Source organism: Palaemon carinicauda, chromosome 28, assembly GCF_036898095.1.
Source record: "Palaemon carinicauda isolate YSFRI2023 chromosome 28, ASM3689809v2, whole genome shotgun sequence".
In the NCBI taxonomy this organism is placed as follows: domain Eukaryota; kingdom Metazoa; phylum Arthropoda; class Malacostraca; order Decapoda; family Palaemonidae; genus Palaemon; species Palaemon carinicauda.
This window is the reverse complement of record NC_090752.1, coordinates 12,600,621-12,611,642: the sequence shown is the minus strand read 5'-3', so window position 1 is coordinate 12,611,642 and position 11,022 is coordinate 12,600,621. Positions and strand designations below refer to the sequence as shown.

At 33.5% G+C, this 11,022-nt stretch overlaps 1 protein-coding gene across 6 annotated transcripts in view; it reads right to left on the bottom strand.

Annotated features, from left to right (window-relative positions):
• Nucleotides 1-457: 457 nt before the first annotated feature.
• Nucleotides 458-11,022, bottom strand: part of LOC137621463 (transformer-2 protein homolog alpha-like) — a 40,823-nt gene continuing 30,258 nt past the window's right edge. Inside the window, exons 9-12 of one of the 6 annotated variants that reach the window (XR_011040241.1) lie at nucleotides 10,561-11,004; nucleotides 6,675-10,128; nucleotides 5,105-5,239; nucleotides 460-889 (exon numbers count right to left, since the gene is read on the bottom strand). The gene's annotated coding sequence lies outside the window, so the exon portion shown is untranslated. Of the gene's footprint in view, nucleotides 890-5,104; nucleotides 5,240-6,674; nucleotides 11,005-11,022 lie in introns of all 6 variants that reach the window. The other 5 variants (XR_011040242.1, XR_011040244.1, XR_011040245.1 and 2 more) reach the window with 5 other exon arrangements.

Genomic DNA, 11,022 nt, shown 5'->3' with positions numbered 1-11,022 from the left:
CAAAAATCTTAAGACGACAAATGAAGAGCAAGGGCTTCCACATTGTTGCCTTACCTACATTACTTTGGATATGTTTTGTATTACGTTAGTTAATTCTATCTACAATTTCTACTGTTAGAATATATTTTCTAATGGGGAAAAAATACGTAGTTGCCTACCTTGATTAAGAGCATTACCCTGAACTTCCAAGTATGTCAAGGTTAGATCATGTAAAACTACAAGCTTTTGATTAATTTTAGAAGAGTACTTGATCCTCTACTGTTAATTCCTCCAACAATGTTACTTAACAATAAAGTATGATTTTCTCTGCAGTGCTTCACTAGCTCTTGACTTTTTAAAATGGCCATGCCTCTGTTAATGACAGTACTGTGTGTGAATTAGTCCTTCCTACAATATAAAGTACACATCTCAAGTAATGCATAATTATGTACAAATAAAACAAAAGAGAAAAATGTAACATTTATTTGAAAAAAGTTGAAACAGGAAAAATATAAAATATTTTCAAAGGAATAAAAGCCTATAACTGAATTTTACACAAATCTTCATGATTTCATTAACCACTGTACGCTACCTTGATAAAGCATGCATTTTCTATTACCAGATAGAATACATTGTATTTTGGCAACTTACAAGGCTAATTCCTTAGAAATTAAAGTTGAACGATTGTTCATGTTGCTAGTAGATTTCCCGTACTTCAATGGTGCCTAGAAACAGGCAACATCCCATTCCAATTTCCAGAAGATTCCCAACTGGACATCAATCATGGCTATCAATGCAGTTAGTTAATTAAGTTCTATATGTTGATTAGATTTTTAGCCTTCAATTCTATTCTCCAGACTCGGTGGACGTTCAATCGTTAGTCACCAAATTTGTCCATTATTTTAATAATCTGGAAAATAAAACATTCCAAAATACATGGTTGAACATAATCTTATCTAAATATCAATGACCACATGAAGCTACTCCTTCCTTAAACTGTTATTTTTTTCTCCATTTCCATTGTAAATTACCATTTCAGCTGTAACTGCAAAATGAGACAGATACTCCAAACATACGAAATGCTAAGTTTCCTTATGGCAAGAAAGCCTGGACATTGGCTTATAGCCTCTATGTTTATCTATAACAAAAGAAATAAAATGATTGAAATCTTGAAAACGAACTAAAGCGAAAACCATCGGAACAAAGACTACTTATGACCCAGAAATAGAAAGAAACGAAGTTTCATGCAGAAAGCATTGAACAAAATCTAACGAAAAATAGGAAAACATTACATATGGAGACTAAATGTTCCAAAGATGTGGATTTTTATTAGTTAGTGCTGAATGTATATTCTTTAAAGCTGTGATCATGCTTTTGGCAAGTGCAAAACGATTTTAGTCGCTTCTTTATTCAATTTCATTTATGGGATAAGTTTACCGTCACTAATTTGGCACCTTTAATCTGAAATTGAGTGTGGGAACCAATTGAAATTAGTTAATGAAATTTTTTACATCTGACATCGTTGAGACTTGGAAGATCCTTTACTTAGCGGAGCTTCATGCAAACATTTGTTGTATTAACATGGACCTTTCTCGTGCTACCACAGGCTGAAGATTCTACTCTAGCCAATAGTTTAAATTTTCTTTTCAAGATCAATTTTCAAAAACATTGAAAAAATACCAGTAGGTGTGACTGCATCACTGCTAAAGCATATCAGCTATAATTTTTGTACTCAAAATACTTGCAACTTAGTTTTAAAACCAATTCAATTTCTAGTTTTAAAAGCATTTTCTTATTCTATGCTTCAAGATTTTATAACCAGTAATGCCTTCTCAACAATTTTCCTGGATTAGTTAAAAAATTATCAACTGCAATAATCGATGTTACGAAACGAAACTTCTAACCCTCCGAAATAATTTGAATTATATTTCCTCATTGACTTATGTCAACTTTTTTTCCAATTTGCCTATCTTTCCCTTTTTGCTTTAATGAATAGCATTTGTAGTTTAGTTTAAATTGTTTCATAGTTTCTTATAACTTTGAGGTTTAATACTGGAACCAATCTAAAGGCAAACCTGTAAAATTTCTTACGTTTGTGAGTTGCATAGTTGTCATTTAACTTACTGCCAAATGATGTGCTAGCATCACTCATTACTGTCAATGTGCCAGTTACTTAAATAACATGTTGATAAGTAACACGTTCCAACCGAGAATAAAAAAAAAATTATGCTATAAATTACTGAATGAATAAAGTTTTTCCCCTAAATGCTACTGGCTAATGTCTGAAATTTTCCTATCGTCTGTTTACAAATCAATAACGTAGATTAGCAATGGTAATAGCCTTTAATTGAATCTATACCCTCTTAGCAGATCACAAAATGATTATAATGTACAGTATGGAATTTTAAATTAGCAAAGGAAAACCATTATATTGCATAGGCATTAGTTTGCTTATAAAAATGTTAAGACCATTTTGATATATATATATCAGAATGAAATAACATGTTATGAACCCCTCGCTATAGCAATATTAGGATATCCTGTGATTTAGTCCAGAATGCTCATCTGATAAATTAGTTCAACTCCATGTACTGGAGATAGCTTCATTCTTTTTTTGCAAGAGTACTGTACAGTTTAAGATTTATTAAGTTTTATTTAGTCCGCCTTTTACATTTGTAATTTACACTTGTGGTTATTACATACTTAATACTGTATCTTTTTTCCCTAGTATGCACAAACACTTACCACTATAGCCACATTACAACCAAGTTTGGTTGGAGTCCAATAGTTAAAAGCCTCTTCAGTCCAGCCTACTAGGTAGTCAATATGATATTTGTGACTACCCTTGCATTTAAAAATACTTAAGGACAAAATTTATTCTTATATTTACAAATGTAACTGAAGTGACATTTACTCTAGAGGAATTAACCAAAATTCACTTTCATACTTGCCTGATGTTCATATTACTTGTCTCCAGAAGCTTGGAATGCCAGTTTTAACCTTTTACTGTAAGATCTTGTCCGTTTCCTTACTTTCAAGGGAAATACATTAATGTCTCTATCTAAGCAAGGAGACTTACAGCATCTAAAAAAAATAAATTACATTCGGAGCACGTATCCCTCTATCTTTATAATTCACTCTACTCTTGATGCCACTAATATAAATAAGAAACCAAGTATATCTTATTTCTATGAATCTCCCTTGGTGTTTATATTGCAGACTCACACTCCAGAAGTGGAGGGTAACCAGTAAAGAACAGAGATAAAAGAATTTACTTCCTAGAAATAAATTTTATATCCTAGACTAACATTTAGTCTAGGCTTTTGGGTATTCTCGACTCCAGATAAACATTTCTAAGAACTAGTTTATCACCTAATTACTCATATTACACTTAACAGTGGAACTACACATATTCCATAAACAACTAAATAAACTTGAAAGGTTACTTATCATTCTACCAAACTAACCAATTAAGTTCATCATGCTATCAAACCTTGAAGACCTCAAGCCTAACAATCATGAAATTAACCAAGGATTCTTAAAGTAATGTTTAGCAAATACAAATTTTGTACACCATTGAAGTGTCGCTAAAACAGAGTCCAAATAGGTTTTAGCAAAATTGTTAGATGTAGCTGTACATCAAAGATCATGAACACTAGTTTTCAAATATTTCCTCATTCATTAGATTTGGATTAAATTCATTTAGAGGTTTGTGATTAAATGGCATTTCTGAAATGACATTGCATTCTTCGAGACATATGTTGTAATTCTACTACCACAAAATAAATTAGGCACATTAATTTTAATGTGCAGAATAGTCCTAATATTATTTGGCAGCTCTTACCAAAGAAAACTATATCTTTAATAAACAACCAGCATTTGTAAAGGAAATTTCTTTTTGACTATATTACCAATATTACCTTAAAAAATATGGCTTGTAGTTCACCGATTAGTGTTCTAATGTCAAAGAAATATATTTAACTTGCAGATTGTTTTTTTTATTAAAGGTTCAAACCACGAATTCCTTAAATACTGAAGTCTAAATACCAAAAAAGAAAGAATGACCTTTGCTTTTCTTTTTTCAGTCATTCTTTTGACATTATGCAATGAAGTTGGGCCGGGGGCAAAATTTAGACTAGCAGTTTTTTGCCTCAGAATGGCCAAACTAAGATATGAAATTTTTGTTTATTGCATTATGTCGGGGAATAATTCAACTTCTCATCGATGTGCAGTATGCAGAACATCTCTGCAGTGAAACTTGAAAATGAGAAAAAACTAAAGTTTCTTGACATCAAGAAAGAAATTATAATCAATATGAGGACTTTATGCAAATGGAAATTGTGTAGTTATCACCTTTTACAAAAAATAAATGCAAGAGCTCTTTCTGATACCACCAGATGCCATAAGAAAAGTTTATTGTGACAGCTCCCGACACTTGCAGACAAGGCGAATGCTAGACAGGTAATGAGCGTTTTCTTGGCCAGTTCTACACGTGATGTTACTACGTTTTCCGTACACATTGAGCCATTGCAAGGTTAAAGGTTGGAACAGCATCATCATCATCATTCCCTCTATATCAAACGAACAGCATTTTCCAGATTTCTCTTAAGCTCAGCCTAACTTTTCTTTTTATGCTTTAAGCTTTAATTTGATCAGCAACCGAGAAAACTTCCTAATGCAGAAGTGTGGCCTATGCACTTTTTCCCAAAAGTAAAATCAGACTGCAGAGCGATATGACAGGTATAACATTGCTTTACTTGAGGCTTTACTAATTTGGAAGGAAAGTAAATGGGAAATTTCTTAATTCTGAAGGGGTAAACTTTGATACTCCAAGCTTTCAGAGACGGAAGCAACATGAACGTCAGGAGGTTCATAATAATAATTCTGTATGAAATTAATTAATCATTAGACAATGGCCCCTCAAGGGTTTTTTAGTTTTACTATTTGTTACAATGAAGGTACAGGTGTTTTTTTGCTTTGGTCAATACATGGTTGTTTGTCATTAGATAAATCTAGTCTATAGCCCTCCCAACCAAATGGCTTACCATGACAATTAGCAAACCCCTTTTATTACAGTTCTTGGTGCACATTAGATACAAAATAAACCGTATTGTATTTCACATACCTAAGAAATGCTAGTCTTGATTTAAGGCATCAAAAGAGCGGATGAAAAACCATTCTTAAATTGAACCTGGAGTATCTGGTTCATGTCCTTTTTCCTGTCCTACTCATATACAGTACTCTACATATTAAGAATACACTGGAATGGCAAGAAAATTTGGAAATTAGACACACCAAATTATTTTTATTACTGGTACTGTATCTCATTATAATGGATATTTAGTTGCAAGCTTTGTATTGAAATAATATGCAATTATCAAAATTTCTATACTAAAATTTACAGTACTCTGCACTGTATAGTGTTTCCCAATGGTCATGGAACTTTGCTTCAGTGCATTATACAGAAGAAGCAACACAAGAACAAGTAGAAGACTCAAATTGAGGAAAAAGGGCAAATAGACCTCTCATAATGGTGTTTGTAGTTAAGGCAAGGAGCTACAAAATTGCCAGGGAGAAGATTTCAGAAGTAACATTTGGCTGTATTTTTTTTTTGGTTTTGTCACACATGTAGGCTCATGGTTATAACTTACCTCTACTATTGTCAAGTGTTAGGCTCTAATTTTGTTTACTTTTTCTAATAACCAATTCTTTGAATTCTTGCAGTTTAAAAACATTACGTAGGCTTCCATTGCCCTTTTAAGTTTGGCTATCCAAATGCTGCAGTAGTTTTCCTTTTAAACCCTGGTGCTAACCATGGCAATATCTATCCGACTGCAATGGACCGGAACTAAGACTTTTGAACCTTTCAGTTCGACAGTGTGTGTAGAAAAATTGAAAGCAATATATAGAGGTCGCTGAAAAAGTGTACAGTTACATTTTGGTTGATCTGGGAGATCATCCAGAAACTTGTCTAGCCTATGCTTAAACATGTTTACATTATGATTCATGATACTGTAATTAAGATACACTGAAGTAGAGACTTTTACAGAAAAAAAAGGCTATAGGACAATACGCATGCAATCTTAGCCCTGTTCAGATACAGAGTAGATCGAGGTAGAAAGCTTCTGACAAGTTCTATGATTGTGGTGGTGAAATAGAACAATAAATGCTTCAAGTTTTCGTAGGTGTATTGGGAAATGCGGAACAAATCTAGATTTTTGTCAATGGCATTCATCTCTACCATGAACATTCACAGCCTTCAGTCCCTGAAAATGGAGTCTCGTGCAAATTGCCCACCCTTTAAGGCTTTGGCTTCAATTTTTAGATTTTGGACCTAAACAGCCATTCAATGACAACCAGCTAATGATAAAATACGTATTACTACTTCAAGCTGATATATTTGATCAGGTAGCTAAATGTAGACTACAAAGAAAGAAAGAAAGAAAGAACGAACGAAAGAAAGAAAGAACGAAAGAAGAAGAGAGAGACTCACATAATACAATCAAGTTTCATGTTTTGTTTAGTCACTAGCCTATATTGCCATCATCGATTACAGATTTTTCATATATCCTGCTAATTATCAATATTGGGTTTGATATAAATATATACTGAATAGATAAAAGTTCAATTTTTACTAATTTCTAAATTCTTTAATAAGGAATCAAGTCTTTGAAACCTCCTCCAATAATACATACCTCAAAAAGCTTTCAAAGATGTCAGCAGTCTAGCCAGGGGTTGTGTCCTTGAAGATTCTTCCAGATAGCTGCTGTGATGCCCTCATCCATGTTAATACGTGTAGGTTAGGTACCTTGTATGATGATGCACAAATCACTTTTGTTCATAAACATATGTGGACTGGAGACCACCAAGGAGCTTCTCTTTATAATTCTAAAGTCCATTAAGAGTAAAGGTATTTACAATGATATACTGTCAAACATCTACATACTGAAGAAATACATTAGTAACAATCAATAGTTGTCATGAAATAATGTACAGACCACTAAACCAATACTCATAATACCAGCAGAATTGACGACCTAACTAAGATCCTAAATTATGACAGTGGACTACAGCAAAGCATTCATTTAGTAAAACCTCTTTCTTCAGCAGACCCCCAAATATAATTACTATTAAATTTCTTTGAGAGCAATTAATTTTCCCGCACAGTCTCTACATGTCCTTTCTAATAACTATTTCGCAAGTATTCAGTATCAGAATTTTCAATTTAGCAAGTTCATTAAGTTTTAAGGATACAACATATGACAACTGGGTTAAGGATTGACTGTCCAATGCTGGAAAAATTCATTAAAAAACCTAAAACCAATAGAAAAACATCCATAATGCCACTAGTTATTAACCATTACATATTTGATTACTGACTAACAAATGAAACCTCAATTGTAAGTGAAATAAACCATGAATGCAAAGGAATTAACCTTCGCAATAATTAAATTACCAACTGTGTAAAACTAAATTGAATGTATCCATTTATAAAAAGTTTCCCCCACCCCCTTTATACTTGTGTCCATATCTCAAACGGAAAAATGTTAGGGCAAGACTTAAAACTTTACATATATACATATTGACTACTAGAGACCAACTCCTAATGTCTATATAAAATCACCCACAATTGTTAAGCTATGCAAACATCATCCACTGGACATAAATTCAGATCTCCTGAAACAAATTATAAAAAGAATTTCTCTCCTGAAACAAATTATAAAAGGAATTTCTTTCACACAATCCTATTAATCCTACAAGCCTCATTACTGTGATGCAAAAAAAAAAAATCACAACCCCACAAGAGTTATCGTGGTAAGGATGCCAAAAATTTACACTGCACATGCAGTTGTATATATGCAGAATTCTACGTTGTTAAGTGTTATATGCTCGTCCACTCAAAATGCAAGTACTCCATTGATAAATTTTCCCTCATTATAAGGTAGGGTGTTGTCGTCCTTACAAATGATATGCTTTTAGACAGCGAGATTGGTCATAGCTTGGTGAATTGATCTTGGATTACTGCTCCAAATTTAAATTAAAATGCACTGCTCATAGCCACAACTTTCTCCACAAAACACATTAGCCGTGTAAGGCAGATTAAGGATTGTTGAAAATCTTTTAGGGTAAGGAAGAAGGATGTGTTCTAACAATGCCACTTCTTAACTGTGTTCCTCAACTACAAGAGGTAGATTAGATTGGTTTTATGTAAAGCCATAATTGTGAGGCTGCTTTTGTAAGTAGATTCTTGTATTACAGTAACTTAGTGGTCCCAATATTAGGAAATTGAGCCTTCTGGACTGAATATCCCTTGCTGGGAGTTCAAAATCTATCTTGCTACAACTGGCACTGACAAGCACTTTCAGATCACCCATCTCTTGATCATTCAAGCTTTGGCCTCCATGGGAGACAACAGTTCTATATTAACAAAGGCAAAATCTTTTATTTCACACTTTTAAAGCTCTGGCACAAGGATTGTAGTTTGAGAAATAACAATTAGGATTTGAAAATTCTTGATGCTTTTCAGGGGTGCGTTTGTTCTAGTGAAATGAGAAATAATTGCCTGGAGTTATTTTTCTCCCTACAACCTATTTAATGTTGAATGACTTTTTTAGCAATGTACAGGGACGAATAAATTGCTTTGTTCGATCTTAATTTACTCTACTCTACTTTATCATAAAAAATGGACCTCTATTTTCTGCTGCTTGATTCAGACAAATTGTTTTAAACCCTAATTATCACCAATTTTGGCTAAACTAATTTGATTCTATCTTGGGACAAAAATGTTACAATTGTAAACCTTTAAAAACTTGTCACTTCTGCAAATTATTTGGTGTATTGTGTCAAAGCAATTAGAAAAATAAAACTATCTATAAAAAGGCCATTACCATATAAAGGTGCCTTGTTATAATGCCGGCCATATATTCATGCTGATGGATTTCACTTCATAATCAGTTGGAGTGGTTTAGTTAATTATGTATACTTCATTATATGCTAGCAGCAATTTCTTCAACCATTTGTCAACATTTTTGACTGGTTTGTAATTATAACAGCATCTACAAGACATCATTGCAAGCTTCAAACTTCTAGCCAAAGAAGTCCAATTTGACATCTCTCCCCTTCATCTTGAATGGCCTTTCTAACCATACAGTTCTCCTGATTCCCTTAAATATCTATGCAACCCATCCGAATCCCTGTGGAAGCTGAAAAAGCTAGACCCCTCCACTTCATTCCCTCAGGTTTCCCAAGACAATAGGTTTCTACTGGAATTCAATTCTGCTAATATAAATACTATTTCTATACCTAAAATCAAGGCACAAGATATATCAAACTGCTGAAACCCAAGTAAATACTTTTAGGTACAATAGACCAAGCTTCAAGTGGAACATAACGTTTGCAAGGCTGTTTAATTTCTTATGTTAGCTACTGAAGCCCTTTACCTACAACTCTACATCTGTCTTCATTCTATAGAAATTAAAGAGTTTTTGGCACACCCATAGTTCTTCTAAACATACGGCTGCTCTTGGTCTTATATCCAAATACCTAAAAAAGGATCTTGTCATTAAATCAGGTTCTCCTAATCCTATAAATTTGTATGCATATTTAGTATGAGTTTTGACAGAATGCCAACAATAAATTTTTTCTGTATTCCTTCAAATGAAAAGTAGTTTCATTTGACAGGACTTTTACTGTCCTTTCATAAATATCTTCTTTGAATGTACCTGTTGATTTGTGATCACCTTTGAAAAAAATTGCAACTACTGTACTGTAAACATACCCAATGAGAAATTTGGAAAAATTGACAAAGTACATAAAGACACCTGGGAGAAACAATTACGTTCATAGTTCATAAATGGCAAGCGGGAAAAATAACACTGAAACAGCACCAATGGTTATTCATGTAAACCTTGTCTCTACCTAACAAGACTGGACAGTGAAATACATAGTTTACCCATCCCATATATCAATCAAGATAGAATTTCCTTAATGTCCTTGTAATTACAGCTATTAATACTATTCAGTAAAATCAAAAGATTTCTGGATATGATAGTCCTACGAAATAAAACTGCACTAAAACAATATAAATGTACATGAAATCATTCTCTAGCACAATGACGATCTTGAAGATCCAGTATGTTACTTGGTGACCTGAAAATGTGAAATCTTATGGGCAAAAATTTTGTTGACGGAGCCCGTGCTTCCCAATAAATATTCATGTAAGCGATGGCAATGCAAATATATGAATAAACACAAGTACAAGACTAAATTATACACAAAACACACTAGCAAAATGACAAAAATATTACTGTGTACTCATATTCCATACACTGACAATTACTGGGGATAGGTTGCTAACAAAAACAATATTAGGTGTTCAAGCTTACATATCAAGTGTGTTTTATGTATAAAAAAAAATCCCAATGTGTTTATATAATATACTGCACGTTTATGGAGGTCTGGTAACTATACCAAGTGAATTGTGTCAAATGTATATATACTTCATAACTATTGCCAGTATTTATGAACTGAAAATGACTGTATGTAACGAACAAAAAGCTTGAGCCAAATGAGATGGATTACCTGGGAAAAAGTTTTTATGAGATTCCCTGACAGGAAGAAGCGCTCTGAGATGATGAGTTGGTGCTTGGCCAAGGTGACAGGTAGACCATTCGCACTTTTGCCAACTTTTCTTTCTCCCTCTTTTTCTTTCTCTTGCTTGCCAGTATCTTGACCTATCAATTACTGTACTTCCCTTCTGACCCTTTTCTTTCTTGAATCAACCCTCTCCCCGGACAATTATCTCTTCTTCAAAAGTTTTCATCCTTCGATAATGCTTCGTCAACTTCCCCGATAAGCTTCGTAAATACGTAATAGCGGATCTTCAGAAGCTTGAACTGAATTTTCTAGACTAGCTTGAAACGCTCGGTTTCTTAAAGTGATGATTTATTCCAGCCAATCAATCTTCGCCATAATGAGCTTCTTATCTAAGATTTCCTTATCTTCCAATATATCCTCTCTTCAAGCCTTGGGATGACAAAGAAA